We start from the raw sequence: 17545 nt of genomic DNA, 5'->3' as shown, positions 1-17545 counted from the left end.
GAGGTGTCTGCAGGTGCACTGGTGCCTATGAACACCATGTTGAAGACCCCATATGTATGCTTGCATTGGAGTTATGCATGTCAAGCTGCTTTCATATAGGTATGTTGTCATCTCTTCTTCTGCCTTGGGAAATATGTTTTTTCTGTGCTGTGCCCAAGTTGCTGCTTGAGCTTATCAGCAGGTCTGCTGGCTCTTCTGAAATGTTCTCACTCATCCAGCAGTTGTTTTTATTTTTCTTCCTGCACCTCAATCTCATTGTTTTTCTAATCTATTATTTGTCAAGAACACAGTGTACTAATTAATTTCTTTTCAACAAAATCAATCACAGGCTGTTTGCAAACAATTTTAATTGAAAATTTGCTGGGTTTTTTTTTTTAATGCACACTAAACTCTCATGCCTCGCCCTTTATAAATCAGTTTAGAGATGAAAAGTAGAAATCCTGAAGTCACCCACATCCTCCACTAATTCAATCCTAAACTAATAAGCCTATTTTAAAGACAGTCTCAGTTTGCAAGTACTAAATGTAAAAGGTATCACTGGATGTTTATCTTCCTTTAACCGTAAGAAAATCCATATCAGGCTGACAAGACAGCAGAAGAAATGCAGTATGGAAAACCATACCAATCAGTGGTTATGTGTGGTGACTACAAGGATGAATCTGCTTTGCAGTAGGGTAGTGGCAAATTCAGAAGGGCAGGGTCCCTTCGTGAGTCACAGCCACGCCCCCTCACAGCCATGCACCTCTCCAAGATTGTACAACCTTGTAAGATATACAGCCTTCAACTGGGATCCAAAAACAGTGCAGCTGAGAGGAAGGCAGTGGTATTTCAATTGAATATCTGAGGAAAAAATGCACAGGTGTTAATCTTTTTCACCCACCCACTCACTCACTCAAACACTAACATTTTAGGTTCTCAAAATACGATACTCTATGGAAGCTTCACCCTCTCAACTCAGCCCTCATGGACAGACCCTTTCTTATTTAAACAGCCCCCTTGCACACTCCCCTAGTGCCCCAACATTACCCATTAGTCTTCCCTATGCTCCTTCATTATATCTCCCCCCTCCCCCCCAACAGAAATGTCCACACACCCAGCTGGACTACTCTCTCTCTCTCTCTCTCTCTCTCACACACACACACACACACACACACAGTGGTGTAGTGGTAAATTTGGAAATCCAGGAGCACATTGTGACAGTCTCCAAGGGCAGTCCAAAAAGTTAAGGCAGCTGTGTCAATCCATATCAACAACAAACCAGTTCTAGGAGTTTTCATCTCCACCAGGAGCATGTATGTGGTAAAGCGAATAGGTCTTAATTGTCCATTCCAGACCAAGTCATCCCAAATATTTTGCATTCCAATGTTGAACAATATATAATTGCTTGGAAAATTCATTCCCCCCACAGCTCCAGTGAGGATCGCAGCTAAGCTCAGAGGGAACAGGGAATTCTGAGGGGGGTGGCAGATGACATCAGAGTCCCTGCTAATGAAAAGTGCCGGGGCTGTGTCCCAGCGAGCCCCGCCTCCACTACACCACTGCTGCTTTGAACTTAATTTGCAATCATGCTGATAAGATAAGTGACTAGTTTACACCACTGCATGTGTGCACACAGCAACCAAGAATATGATTGACTTTTCCATGCAGTGACATTAGACAACAGGTGTTAGGAAAGTTCAATAACATACATACGTAGTTGCAATCTCATGCCTCTTAGCATCTTAGAATCATAGAATGTTAGCGTTGGAAGGAACCTTTAAAGTTATCTAGTCCAACCCCCTTGTCAGTACAGGATGCAATGAAAGCATCCTTGGCACTAGATACATATCTTGGCTGGAGAATAGCATTGTTTGAGTGGCCTGTACTCACAGTGTACTCCCTCCCTTAAAGACTTGTGATCCTCGAACAAGTTTGCTACAAGCAAGACCCATGTCTAAAATTTGCGGTGAGCAGCATATCTTTCTTCACACGGCAATGGGGCTGGTGTTCTTATCGAATGACTGACAATTTATTGGTGAAAGCCTCAGATCTAGTCGATGTTGTACAGAATGGCTTTCAGATGGACAGAAAATTGGCAACCATACATCTATCCCTCACACCATCTGTAACATCTAGTAGAAGTTATATCATGTTTCAAGTGTGATGTGGTTGCTGGTACAGAATTTCCCTTTGCATGCTGTGGGCTTCATAACACAGCTGCCATGGCTGTAATCACCTTCCCACTTTGGCCAGATGGACTATATTATGAGTACCACATCAGCCTTGCCAGTTTCCAGGAAGGTGCAACAATGGCCTGGGCAATCTCCAAGTGATCTTTCTGACCCACAGTTTCAGGCACTTCACCTGTAGTGTGGGGCTTTCATCAAGCAGAAACTGTTTCTCAGCAGCAGCTATTCTGCACTTGAAATACCTGAATCATTCTTGTAGAGTGACAGGAATTTCTACAGACTTTTCTAGGTTCTGGTTCATGAGGCCTGCATGTTGGCATTGTCTAAAACAGCCTTCCCCAACCTGGTGCACACCAAAGCCAGTGTGGTGTAGAGCCAGTGCGTAGTGGCTATAGTGTTGTACTGGGAGTCAGGAGATCCAAGTTCTAGTCCCCACTTGGCCATGGTGGCTCCCTGGGTGACTTCGGGTCAGTCACAGACAGACTCTCAGCCCAACCTACCTCACAGGGTTGTTGTTGTGGGGATAAAATGGAGAGGAGGAGGAGGATTATACATGCCACCTTGGGTTCCTTAAGGAGGAAAAAAGGTGAGATATAAATGTAATAAAATAAACAAACAAACAAATAAATAAATAAATGTTTTTGGATGAAAACTCCCAGCATTGCTGACCATTGGTCATGCTGGCTGGGGCTGATAGGAATTGAAGTCCAAAACCTCTGGAGGAAACCAGGGTGGAGAAGGCTGGTCCAAAGGGTTTTGAATTGCACAACATTTGAATTGCTAAAACTCTAGAAGTTGAGACTAGCCAACTTCACAGCACTTTTGGGGATTATGCTGATGCCTTCAAGCCTCTGATGATACAGAATCTTCATACTATTGAACACCCACCCATCAGCCTTTTTATTTTAAAGCTAAGAAAAGGTTCCGTTTTTCCATTTAGTCATTAGTAGATGTAGGCATCATTAAAACAGCTCATTTGAATTCTTCATGGGCTGTTTGTTCCTGTATCCCATTCATTACCTGTGCATTTCTAATTAGAATGGCTGAAGTGCAACAATTCTTTCACTTTCTCTGATTAACATTTATTCCTGGACAGGACTCTCGACCATTTTTGGTGACTTGATTTACAACAGAAATGTAAACTTGTTGTTGTTTTCCTTTCTCACTTGTTCCTGTTTTTCAAATGACAAAAATATCCATCAAAGCAAATCAGTATTCAAGTTCCAAAGCAGGGGAAATATTTTCCTTCCCTAACAAAGGCTCTGAGCAGCTGCAATCTATGAATTTTGTATCCATTTTTCACTCTGGGTAAGTCAGGCCTTGGCCAAGCTCCAAGAAAGGGTGCAGCTTGGTTCTGGCTTGAAACAAGAAGCCGAGGATCAAAGGTCCAGAAGCAGATGATGTGGAGCTTTTCTACACAAGGCTGTTAATCCACAGTATGTACTTCCAGTTTCATTGAAGAATTAAGATTCAAACACTACACAAAGAGCATTTCCTTTCCTACTTTTCCACTACATGACCTCTAGGTGGCACTGTGCTATAGTGGAATAGTGCAATTATACAGGTGGGAAAAGCATTTTCTTTCTATCACACAAATAACACTGCATTTTTCCAGCTCTAAAAAACTCACCAAAAGTGCTGTTTACAAACAGAAGCAAAACTGGAGGCTCATGGTGATATCTAAAGAACCTGTAAACAGCCATGAGTAGGGAATTATGAGCACACAATAAATGCCTCACATAGAAAAGCTCATGGTTGAAGACAGGCTGGGGGGTCAGGTTCTGATGCAGGCAGATGATTCAGGGAAGACAAAGCTGTGTGGTTCTTCAGTGAGAGGAGTTGTTCAGACTGAAGAGCTGACTGGGGGAGGTGCTTTTATAAGGCTTGGGGTGTCCCAATTGGCTTGTGGGGTCAGCTGGCTGTATTCTGGATGGAATCTTGAGGACACCCTTGATGCACAAACTCTGTCCAGTTTGCTAACAGACCTGAGGGCTGATGGCACAAGTTGTAAGGCACAGAGAATGGCTGCTGGAGGCCGTGGCTTAAGACATATACTGGCCAGCCCCTTACAAGGTAAAACTTTCCTTTCCAACTCAAAAGTTCTTACTGCTCAGCTGCAGGAGATCTACTTAATTATGTACTTGTGATTATTTTTTCTGTACTTATCTTGCCAAATTAGGACCCCTTAATTATTAATATATTAATCAAAATAGAAATGATATCTGCATGGCAGGGTACATCTACCATTTGCTTATTTCATTATTCTGATGTCAAGGATGTATGATGCGGATTTGCTCATGGAGGGGTTTTTGTTTTATCTTTTTGGTATTGCCATTGATCAGGGGTGGGCTCTCGAGATGTTGTTGTATGGTAACTCCCATCAGCCATAGGGAGCAGAGACAATGGTGAGAGATGATGACAGTTGCAGTCTAACACCAGCTAGACAGTCACATGTTCCCCATAGATGAACAGACCTGAGAAAGGTCCAAACTGGACATGATGGTAAATGTGTGAGTGTTGGCAAAGGCAACAATGACATGTCTAGCTTATGCCCCTGCCCATAACCTCTAGCAAAATATGCAACATGTCACAGAGCATCCCAATGTTCTGGATTTCCCTGCCTGCACTCCATCAATGGCTGCTGGTGAAGGGGGACATGGAAATGTGGACGGCTATGACATGACATAAGTTCTTCTAGATGTTGGGGAGGGGGAGATAGATGCATAGTTGTTATTTTTCATGGCAGCTGTATAACCTGAAATATTCTACTACAACTGCTTAAACACACACACACAGAGAGAATGAATACAGGTGACTGTAACATCTGCCTGTTTTGTTATGTATGTTTTTATATTGTTAAATTTAACCAAGGCAAGATAGGGTTAATAGTATGCCAGAGAGTGGGAGGAGCTTGTATGTGTGTGAGGATTCTGAGGTTATATAAGGAATGAGCTGACAGTCAGAGAGGAACTTGGGGATCAAGGAAGCAACATCTAATTAGTGGGGTTATGTATAGGATTTTAGAAGGTTTAGAGTGGGAAGGGAAGATGGGACCAAGTATTAATGAATAACAATAACATATAACTCTTCTTGTGTTAAATAAATTTGTATTTGTTTGTTTTTAAAAAACTGAATTCCCATGTGTTGTTTGATTTTACGCTACCTTTATTGTTTCTATTTCCTGGTTACTCCTCCTATAGTGGGTAGAGAGAACCAATTGAGCATATTGAGTTTCTCTGGAACTCAGAGAGAGTAAAAGGGCTAAAGCTTGTGGGACAGTGGGTACAGCTGTCCCAAAGTGAAAGCAGGTGTTTCCTGAGAAGGAGCTGGGGAAAGGTGGAACCTCGGGTGGGAACGTCACAGTGATCATTTACCATATGGTTGTATTCAGTGGATTGTATCCAATGCTTGTCTAACTCAATTGCCATTCATTTCAATGGGTCTGCTCTAAGCAGAGCTAACATTGGATACAACCCAGGGGATGCTTGTTATCACTCGGTATTGCAGTGATCCGCATATCTTCCTGCCAACTAATGAGATGTTTACTACTCTTTCACAAGTGATCAAAAATTTTGGAGAGAACAGAAGTGGTAAAACCTCTCCTTACCACTTGGCAGAAGGCTAGAGACACCCAGCATACTAAAGGATAATGTGTATACTGCAGTATGGCTATTTAGGAAATGGTTGTCTGTATTCACTCACAGATAGAAAATCTCTGTGAAGCCATTTTGAGAAAGGAAAATGATAAGTGCTTTCATTCTGCAAAGTTACAATGATTATTTGGAAGCAATGCTTGTAGAAGAAATTCAGCCTGTGCTTTTCATCCATTTTTAATTATATGATCCTAAGTTAATTTATTCAGAAGTAAAGCCAAAGGTATACAACCACATGGCTACATGGTAGCCTCTGTAAATGCCACTCTTTGTTGGCTGCCCTGTGTGGTGATAGGTTCCTATTAAACTGCCCAGCATGTAGGGTCACTTGGCACAGAGTGGTAGACGGCAGTATTGCAAAAAAAACCCTCTCCCCATGACCTGAGTTCGATCCCAGCGGAAGCCGGGTCTCAGGTAGCCAGCTCAGGTCAACTCAGCCCTCCATCTTTCCGAGGTCGGTAAAATGAGTACTCAGCTTGCTGGGGGAAAGGTAGTCATGACTGGGGAAGGCAATGGCAAACCACCCCGCTATAGTCTGCCATGAAAACGCCAGTGTAAACAGGTGTCCCTCTAGGGGCCAGTAATGACCCTTTGCTTGCACAGGAGGAAGCTTTCCTTTTTTTCATCTACATTGAGAAGAGTTGGTGTTGGAATGGTGAAACAATGGGTGAGTGCCCACAAAGCAAATTGCTCACAACATGGAGCAACCAGCTTGATCACATGAGTCTGCCCTTAGTACCATTGATTTCATGTAAAGGTGTGTAAGGACTGTTGGGTTTTTATTCTTTATTTTTACTTTTAGAAATATTTTAAATAAACAAATAATAAAAAAAACTGTTATTCTGGTTTTTTTTAACTGTGTGTTTTGAAATGTATTTGCTTTACTATTATTTTAACCAATTATTCTTAGCCACCTTGAGCACCATTTTCTTCGTGGAATGGTGGGGTACAAATCAAATGAATAACTAAGTAAATAAATAAATCCAGATTACTGCCTGAGGACCACCATTATAGACACCCTGTGGAAGCCATGGTAAATCCATGTGACGACTGTCATCACATGGAGAGCCACTCAGTTTTCACTTTGCCAGTATCTGTTTCAGGATGTTTTCAGTGGCAGAGTGAAAACTATCCAACGCACATGGTGAATTCCACATGAACAGTATGCCACATGATAAGAGCTGCCATGCCGGGTGATTTACAGTGATTCCCACACAGTAGCTGAAACCTGTAAATTAGTTCTGAATACTTATTTTTAATGCAGATAAGGCCTTTGCTTTTTTTTAGGAGGAGGACAGGCTGTTTGTCCTCTTTTGCATAACAAGTCCTTGTACTTATATGGCCACAACCCAGAAAACCATGTGTTCAAAAACAATTGCAATGTGGCATGGCAGTATGTGGGCAATTAAATACCCCCCCCCCCAAGTCCTGCTAGGTGTATGGGAGCCCTTGGGTGCATCTAATTTAGTCCTCAGTATTAATTTCAGTAATTAAGACATCATTAGATACTTAATTGGAAATCTGGCTTATAGAATTATAAATCACATCAGTGATGTGATCTGGCATTGTTCTGTCGCACTTGCAAATGATTTGCGACACATATTCAATAAACAACGGGATAGTGGTTTGGTGCTTATTTTCTATTATCCATAAAACAAAATGACTAGTAGCATGAAGCAGCAAGATGTCATCAGACGGTTTAGTTGATTGCATGGATTGCATTCATTTCAGATCATCAGTTTGAGTTATCATCGTTAAGACGTTCCAGGAATATTAGAATAACTATTGTATTGCTCAACCTTGACTTGGAGGTTAAAATTTTCCTTGAGAACTTATCACAGGGCCCACCTTGCAGTGCTAACAGAGGGCACATAGCCATGTCCCAGTGCATTATGCTCAGCAAACAGTCCTGAAGCCACATGAGACAAGGTGGCAGGAGCGGGCAAGTGACAGGACTAGAGCAATTTTCTCCATAACAAACCGTTCTTCAAGACTTTTGGTCCCTGTAGAAAATGCAACTCAGATTAGTCCATAGATGGATGTTAGAGGAGAAATGTTACTTTCTCCTGAATCTCTGTAACATGGAAACCAACTCTTGGATGTACCCTAATTTTCTCTCCTGTTGCACTGGTTGGTTTGCATTCTTAAAGCTTAAAAAACAGAGGAAGAGAAAGGAGAATCCAACTTCCCACTGCTATATGAATTTTTCCTGTTTTGAAGCCATTTCCTTGTCTTGAGGTACTCTCTGAAGCATTAGCCTGCTAGTACTATCTGCCACATTTTGGTCACATCATCACATTCACAAAAAAACATTCCCTGCAATTCTAACCATATGTGTTTGTAAGTGTGGCATTTTAATATATTTCCCTTTTTTGTTCTTCAGATGAAAAAATCCTCCACCCAAATCTACAGAAATATTGCCACCAAATACCTGGACAAATACTGGGAAGGAAAGAATGGTGTCAGTGGAAAACCACCAGGTCTTTTACCACTATTTTTGTTACAAGATAAATGTGACATCTGAAAACATTTTTACAGATTGAAACGTGTGGAAATGAATGGCTTGGTCTGCAACTGACATGACTCAGGGAGGATAATGTTCATGGAATTATGGCCATGGAAGCCCACTAAACAGCTGTAATGGGACCCTTGTTGCTTAAAAAGTCTTATCTTGTGGGAATGTAGAGTTCATGTGTCCTCAGAGATGATCCCCTACCATCTTAAAGTTTCATGTAAGGTTGACACTCATGGTTTCTCCAGGCAATGTATGAATTATAGGTTTATAGAGGCACGTCATATATACCAATAGCAATCTAATTTATCCACTGCCTATCAATGGAGGCTGGTGGTTCCGATTTCAGTGGGGCTGTGAATCCATTCTGAGTTTCAGTCAGAACCAGCCAGAACTCTAAAGGAGCTATCCAAGGTGCTGGACCCTATCCCCCAAAATAGGTTCAGCACATTGGATAGCTCATTTAGAGTTCTGGCTGGTTCTGACTGAAACTCAGAATGGATTCACAGCCCCACTGAAATCGGAGCCACCAGCCTCCGCTGGTGCCTTGCTTATGTAGCCAAAATGGCACCATCCACACAGAAGTGGGAGATATCGACATGCTTGCAAGAACCCCAAGGTTTGCAGAAGTACCAAAATGTACTTTAAAAAAAAAAACTTCTTATGGGGCACCCCCTCCCCCAATCCCTTGAGGACACGGCATGCCCAGTGGCCACAGAATGCTGACTGTTAGGGGCTGGGAAATAAAAGGGGGGAATGGGATAGAGTAACCTAGAAAAAAGTGTAGCTGACCGGCTGGCTGGAACCCCGAATAGGAGCACTCCACACTGCAACTTTTTGTGCGGGTCCCAATTCTCTTAGTATAATTCTTTGGGGCGGCTGGAAAGCCAAGATGCTTAGGAACATGGAAAGCTGCCTTACAGTGAGTCAGACCATTCACCCTTCTCGCCCAGTATTGTGGCTCGCCAGGGTTTCAGGCCGAAGTTTTTCTAGCCCTTGAGCCTGGGACTTTCTGCATGCAAAGCAGGTGCTCTGTCACACTGAGCCATGGCCTCCCCAAAGGCGTAAAGCCGTTCAGTGTTTATGCTGTGGAGTTACTGTGCAGATCAGTATTTTATCTTCCCCTATTCTACCTTGCTCCAGACATGTTATTATATTATGAATCCTGACAAACTATGTCAGATAAAATACTAACAACAACAACAATGTATTCTTCTTCTTATTATCTTATTATTATTCAGCATCTTAGAATGGCTGAAAATATACTGGCTTGGCCCACTTTAGATTGCTTCTCTATGGAAAATTGTGTGTGAGTTTTTCCCTATGTGCTTTCTTCTATGTAAAAATAAAAACTGAAGCAAACACTGAGCTACACGCCATATATGTAATGTCACATGTACTTCCAGGCAACTGTGTATAGGATTGCAGCTTTAATTTCCTGCTGTGTGTTGCTCCTTATGTAGGGATCCATTGCTTATGTGTGAAATCTCTCACACATCTTCAAATGCCAGGGATAACACACTTGCTTATGTTGTTTATTTGGCACTTGTTACATCATGTCATATAATTCCTTTTTGTTCACCCTAATTTTTGCATCATTATGCAGTCTCTAGCTGACTTTTATTTTGGCCAGCGCTGTTATGCATTTATCTAATACCCTGGCATTTGTTGCTGAATGAATCCACTTTTTCCAGCAATCTTTGTTCTCCTTTGGCAGAAAAAGAACATGAAGGGTGGGTGGATGATGGAAGAGGGCTCTCCAAGTTTCTCATTTGGCTGAACTCTTTTTTCCTTTTTCCTTTTGTTTTTAGCATCCCTCTCTCTCCGTCCAAGCCTAGCTTCTCTCCCCACCCCTTCCCATGCAGTAGTCTCACAAATTGGTTTAATCATCTTCTACCATGTCTGTCTTTTCTAGTTATTAGTTCTTTTTTAGCTCTATATTATCAGTAGGCATCTTTGTTCAAGGCTTTAGCTGCTTCAGTGATGATGTGGAACTTTTCTTCATTATAGTATGCTGTTTGTTAAAGACAATATATATGTCTATATACTGTATTTCCAGGCTGCATGTGTGTGTGTGTGTGTGTGTGTGTAGACACACACACACACACACCTTGGCTATGGTGTAGTCTGTGTGTGGGCCTGGATGGATTCCCTTAGTGTATGCTGTTGTCAAGAAATAGAAATTGGAGACACCACCAATATAGGTTGAATCAGGCAAAGCCAAAATAAATTTTCAGGTGCATTATGTTGTAGTGTGGGTCAACAGCTTAAAAGTATGAATGCTCCAAGTTCCAGAGGAGTTTTGGATGGTAAACTGATTTTACGAACCGAAAAGCAGTTCCAAGTGTATGAATCATCTCACCCGTTGTATTTTGACTTAACAGAACATCTGCCTTTTTCCATGATTTACTTATATTTGTCCATTATAATCTTATACCTAAACAACTGGTGTGGTCCAGTGAATAGTGTGATGTGGTTGGGCCAAAGAGCTACTTTACACAGCCTTTAAGGCTTAATGTTTCTTCACACCATGGGGACCTTCTGACTTGTTTCCTTGGTCCTTGTATCATGTTGTAACTTGCCTTTGAAACTTCCCTGAGTTTCAAAGCTGGTTTGCTAGAGAATGGGCCACGGTTCAACAAACTCCTTTTGTATGTGGAACTAGTTCTATGCTTCTCTGGGTTATGGCTCTTGACATGAGATTTTTAAACTTCCTTTCAAATCCCTCACCCATGGTATCTGTCAGGGATCTGGGATATATCTCTATTTTTAGCTTTTCTTACCCATCCATAAAATGGAAATAACTGTGAGCTTATTTGCTTCACTTACACCTCTGAACACATTGGGATTGTGCATAGGTTAGGGCTCTACTTATGTAAAAATGTGATTGTTATCCATTTTGAACACCTTCTGGTTTGAACACCTTGCTGTTTTCCCGCCTCCCAGCTGAGCAGAGCAGAGCAGAGCAGAGCAAGCTGCTCCAGCTGGTCCAGGGACTACAGAAGCGAGCAAGCTCCCAGAGAGCGAGCGAACAGAGTGAGCGAACAGGGGGAGCAAACAGGAGTTGGCCACGGGAGTTCGGCAGGGGAGGTCAAGGGCGAGGCCCCTAACATTTTTTTCTTTTTTAACTAACTTTTTTTTCATTTATTTGTCTTGTAACACGCACTTCCACACCAGTGGGACTCTGCTTTTAACCTCTACTGAGTAGAGGAGCAGGCACAGGCTAGTCTAGAACAATCACAAAGCTAGACACAAAAAGGGAAAAGAGGCTATGGAAGGACAAGACTCTCCAGTGGTGGTGACCTGCAAGGTGTGTGCAATGTTTGTTTTCTTGCCTGAGAACAACATGGCCTACACCTGCAACAAGTGCAAGTTGATCATGCTGCCGGAAGAAAAGTAAATGGACTGGAGCAGTGACTGTCGACCCTCTGGGGAATAAGAGAACATCAAGAGTTCTTGGACAGAATGGGGGAAATACAGCAGCAAAGAGAAGACCAGAAGCTTGAAGAGCAACAGCAAGCTGAGGCAGAAGTGGGAAATGCTGATCTGAGGAAAAATGCAGTAGAGGATACTCCTTGGAAAAGGGTGACAGTTAGGAGAAGAAGAACTAGACGCCACTCTGCACCAGTGGAAGCAGTGGAGCTGTGGAACCGATTCCAGGTACTTGCGGATGAGACTGGAGGACAGCCTGCAGAGGAAGAATCACAGGGGAACCTGCATGACAGTGAGCAAGAGGCTGAAGGTCAGTCAAACATGAAACCCAGGCTTACAAGAAGAAGAAGAGAAGAGTGGTAGTAGTGGGAGACTCCTTGCTGCGTGGGATCGAGACCCAAGTATGTCGCGAAGACCCGTTGACTCGCCAGGTATGTTGTCTCCCGGGAGGACAGATGAGAGATGTGACTGAAAGGTTGCCTGCACTCATAAAGCCCACTGACAGGTATCCCTTTCTTCTCATCCATGTGGGAACAAATGATACAGCCAAGCGGAGCTATGAAGAAATCACATCAGACTTTGAAGCTTTGGGAAGGAAACTCAAGAACTTTGGGGCCCAGATAGTTTTCTCATCCGTACTTCCAGTAATTAGAAGAGGGATAGAAAGGGAACGAAAAATACTCTGGGTGAATGATCACCTGCGAAGGTGGCACTGACGAGAGAGATTTGGATTCTGGGACCACAGGCTATACTTCCTGGAAGATGGGCTGTTGGCTAGGGATGGGTTGCACCTCACAAAGGATGGGAAGAATGTGTTTGGCCACAGCATGAAAAACTTCATCAGGAGGGCTTTAAACTGAATCCTGTGGGGAAGGGAGATGTAAAGTTGGGGGTAACAATGGATGTAGGCTCATGCACTGCAACGGAGAGAACAGCTCTGATAGCGCCCAATAATAGTCTTCAGACACATATAGGAAGAAAGCCAGACTATGAAGCACATGGTCTTCGATGTCTATATACTAATGCCCAGAGTTTGGGAAACAAACAGAACGAACTTGAACTCTTAATACAAGAGGGAAATTATGACTTGATAGGTATAACTGAGACTTGGTGGGATGACTCTCATGACTGGAATACAGCAATTGAAGGATATAACTTGTTCAAAAAGAACAGGAGGAACAGAAAGGGAGGTGGGGTTGCACTGTATTTGAAAAATACATATCTCTGCACAGAAATACAGGAGGAGGAGCTTGGTAGCCCCATCGAGAGCATCTGGATCAAAATGAATGGAGCAAAGAATAAAAGGAACCTGATGCTCGGAGTCTGCTACCAGCCACCCAGTCAAGGAGAAGACAAGGATGAAACTTTTGAAAAGCAAACAGCCAATGTTTCAAGGAAGCATGATGTAGTATTAACGGGGGACTTCAATTTCACCGATATTTGTTGGGAGACAAATTCTGCAAAACATGGTCCCTCCAGGAAATTCCTGTGTTGCAGATACCTTCCTCCTACAGAACGTAGAGGATCGGCTATCCTTGACTTGATCTTAACCAACAGAGATGACTTAGTGGATAAAGTAGCAGTTACAAGAACTCTGGGGGAAAGCGACCATGTTGTACTTGAGTTCTTGGTTCTAAGGGAAGCCAAAGCCGAGTGTAGTCAAATGCGTACCCTGGATTTTAGGAAAGCTGATTTTAATAAACTCAGAACAATGTTCGGTAAGGTCCCATGCCAAGCAACACTAACGAGAAAAGCAGTCCCTGATGGGTGGGAGCTTTTAAAAAGGGAAATTCTCAAGGCACAATTACAAACAATTCCAAAAAGAATAAAAGGTGGAAGACAACAGAAGAAGCCAATGTGGCTTCACAAAAAGCTTAGAGATGACCTGAAAATAAAAAAGTGCACATATAGGAAGTGGAAAGAAGGCCAAGTAACAAAGGAAGAGTACAGACAAGTAGCACAGAATTGCAGGGATGGCGTCAGGAAGGCTAAAGCTGAGAACGAGCTGAGGTTAGCGAGGGATGCTAAAAGCAACAAAAAGGCTTTCTTCAGCTACGTGCATAGTAAAAGACAGAGGAATGAAATGGTGGTTCAGCTATTAAATAAGGATGGCAAAATGATAACAGATGACAAAGAAAAGGCAGAGGTGCTCAATTCCTACTTTGGCTCAGTCTTCTCCCAAAAGAGGGTCTATGACCCCCCTGGCAAAGGCGAAGTACAGGCTGAAGGGGCAGGATTGCAGCTTGAGATTGATAGGCATATGGTCAAGGAACACCTCATTACTTTGAATGAGTTCAAATCTCCAGGGCCAGATGAACTGCATCCTAGAGTCATAAAGGAACTGGCAGAAGAACTCTCAGAACCGCTGTCTATTCTCTTTGAGAAATCATGGAGGACAGGGGAAGTACCAGATGACTGGAGGAGGGCTAATGTTGTTCCTATCTTCAAAAAGGGTAAAAAAGAGGAACCTGGGAAGTACAGACCAGTCAGTCTGACATCAATCCCTGGGAAAATTCTGGAGCAGATGATAAAGCAATCCATCTGTAAGTGATTACTCAAAGCCAACATGGATTTGTCAAGAACAAGTCCTGCCAGACGACTCTGATCTCATTTTTTGATCAAGTAACCTCCCTTGTAGACCGTGGGAATGCTGTAGACATCATATACCTCAGCTTCAGCAAAGCTTTCGACAAAGTCCCCCATGATATCCTGATGAGCAAACTAGTTCAAAGTGAGCTAGATGAAACAACGATCCGGTGGATCCACAGTTGGCTACAGAATTGGACTCAAAGAGTGCTTATCAATGAGACCTTCTCAAACTGGGGAGAGGTAACGAGAGGGGTACCGCAGGGCTCAGTCCTGGACCCAGTGCTCTTCAACATTTTTATTAGTTACTTGGAGGAGGAAGTGCAGGGAATGCTGATCAGATTTGCAGATGACACAAAATTGGGTGGGATAGCTAATACTTTGGAAGACAGAAACAAAATTCAAAGTGATCTGGATAGAAGGGAGCGCTGGGCAGAAAACAGCAGAATGCATTTAATAGGGATAAATGCCAAGTTCTGCACCTAGGAAAAAGAAACCAAATACACAGTTACAAGATGGAGGATACGTGGCTCAACAACACTACAAGTGAGAAGGATCTTGGAATTGTTGTTGATCACAAGCTGAATATGAGCCAACAATGTGATGTGGCTGCAAAAAGGCAAATGCTCTTTTGGACTGCATTAATAGAAGCATAGTTTCCAAATCCCAGGAAGTACTAGTTCCCCTCTACTCAGCACTGGTTAGGCCTCATCTGGAGTACTGTGTCCAGTTCTGGGCACCACACTTTAAGAAGGATGCAGACAAACTGGAGAGGGTTCAGAGGAGGGCAACAAAGATGATCAGGGGACTGGAAACAAAGCCCTATGAAGAGATACTGGAAGAACTGGGCATGTTTAGCCTTGAGAAGAGAAGACTGAGGGGAGATATGATAGCGCTCTTCAAGTCCTTGAAAGGTTGTCACAGAGAGGAAGGCCAGGATCTCTTCTCGATCATCCCAGAGTGCAGGACACGGAATAATGGGCTCAAGTTACAGGAAGCCAGATTCCGGCTGAACATCAGGAAAAACGTCCTGACTGTTAGAGCAATACGACAATGGAACCAATTACCTAGGGAGGTAGTGGGCTCTCCCACACTGGAGGCCTTCAAGACGAGGCTGGACAGCCATCTGTCAGGGATGCTCTGATTTGGATTCCTGCATTGAGCAGGAGGTTGGACTCGATGGCCTTGTTAGACCCTTTCCAACCCTACTATTCTATGATTCTATGGTACTGTGGAATATATACATTGAATAAACTAAAGTAAACATGTATCAAAGTGGGGAATAGTCTTCATGTCAGAAACGAATATGTGAAGTAGCCTTGTCTTCCTAATAAATATACAAGGAAGGAATGCATTCACATTTGTGAGTGGAGGGGGAGGGGAAAAAGTTATAAAAGATTACATAGAAAATGTCATACTTTGAAAGGAAGGAAAATTGTTTGGATCCCTTAAGCGACTGTATACGACTGTCATCAATTGCTGGATAAATGAGGACAAATTTGGACTGGTAGAAATTGATCCAATTAGACTGAAGACACTGAGGTTTGGCCAAATTACATAACACGTAGGGAACAGAGCTGAATGCCTTTCATTATGCCATACAGTGCTACATTCCAAGTGAGCATTAGTGTGTGTATACATACCAGCTTTTGTAAATTTTGAAGATTGAAAGGAAACACACCGATGTTAATGAGTCACAAGGGGGAAATCCTGCAGTCACCTTTTCCTCCGGTAATCTCCCCCTTTAATGTCTAGAAATTGGAGATCCATGATTAATTTTGCATTTCCACTTTTAAAATACAGAAAATACATTTTAATGAATGCTCTGGGGAGTCTCTCATGTTTTCCTCTTTTATTTTTTATTGAAACCTCAGTCTGGAAGACTTTTTGTTGTCTGGAGCTCACTTTTATGTGCGAATATATAGGCCAAAGATTTTTCACTAATGGTTTTATTCTTTGGCTGTAGGACTAGAGAAACAATGGCAGAAGGGAAGTCCATGGATTGTATCATCCTTCCCTAACCAGGTGCCCTCCAGATGTTTTTGGACTACAACTCCCAGTATTCCTGACTAATAGCCATGATAACTAGAGTTGATGAAGTCTAAAATATCTAGAAGTCCATGGAGTTGAAGTTCTAAACATCTAGAAGGCCCTAAAGCAGGGAAAGTGAGGCTACATCAATGTTCCAATGTCCCAGGGTGCATTGTCAAAGGGAAGAGCCATAGCTCAGTGATGGAGCACCAGATTTTCATGCAGAAGATTCCCCAGCTCTTTCTCTGGCATCTCCAGATTCAAGGGTCATTTAGCTGGTGATGAGAAAGCCCCTCTGTGCTGGTGACTCTGACTTGGTTTGCATGATGTGGTGAGCCACCGAGGATTAATTCACCCATGGGCGCTCCATGCCACACGCTGGCTGCCATTTTGCATATGCAAGCCATGGGTTGTTTTAGGGTTGAAAGTGGTCTGTTAACCACACCAACAACCCACCCTCTCCAGGTTCATATGCCATAACAAGCCACAGCACACCCCTGCCATGGCTTGCAGATCCAAAATGGTGGCTGGTGTGTGTCACAGAGCCCCACAGTGGCTTGTTGTGATGTGCAAATAGGCCCAATATAGGGCTACTGCCAGATGGAGTAGGCAATACTAAGTTAGATCAGGCTTAAGCAGACTTCAGGCTTGCGGGATCTACCTAATTTTTTACTAGAAAGCTGAGGTCCACAAATTGGAAGCAGTACAAAATGATGGCTGGGGACATAGCCTGAAGAAAATGGTAGCAGGCAATGTATTGCCCCATATAACCCAAACTCCTGCATACACAAGGACAAATCTACATCTCAATTATTACTGATCAGAGAGTGTCTAACTTGGAAGGGTAAAATGGCTTCTAAATTCTTGCTGATCTACTACAAATTGTCCAATGACCATCTACCAGTTGATCCCTGGGCGGTTTGTCTCAACAGAAGGCAGCTTCATATGTCGTATGTCTCTTTTAGGTGGATGTCTCCCAACCATTCAGTTTGACGACAAAGTGCTGAACTGAAAGAGGGAAACAAAGCTATGACGACAAAGTGCTGAACTGAAAGAGGGAAACAAAGCTATAGCACCCTGAAGAATTGCACTAGGTAATCTAAATTTGCCAAAGCCGTTTTTGAACCAGGGGGCTATAAACTGATCCTGTTGTTCCTGTTTTG

At 42.8% G+C, this 17545-nt stretch overlaps 1 long non-coding RNA gene across 1 annotated transcript in view; it reads right to left on the bottom strand.

Annotated features, from left to right (window-relative positions):
• Nucleotides 1–335: 335 nt before the first annotated feature.
• Nucleotides 336–17545, bottom strand: part of LOC146344105 (uncharacterized) — a 114897-nt gene continuing 97687 nt past the window's right edge. The window contains exons 5-7 of the long non-coding RNA XR_014792581.1: nt 15995–16102; nt 3189–3340; nt 336–840 (exon numbers count right to left, since the gene is read on the bottom strand). This is a non-coding gene — a long non-coding RNA (uncharacterized LOC146344105). The remainder of the gene's footprint in view (nt 841–3188; nt 3341–15994; nt 16103–17545) is intronic.

Source organism: Heloderma suspectum, chromosome 5 (genome assembly GCF_057233095.1).
Source record: "Heloderma suspectum isolate Gila_16-S chromosome 5, 16-S_ref, whole genome shotgun sequence".
Lineage (NCBI taxonomy): Eukaryota > Metazoa > Chordata > Lepidosauria > Squamata > Helodermatidae > Heloderma > Heloderma suspectum.
This window is presented reverse-complemented; position numbering and strand designations above follow the sequence as displayed.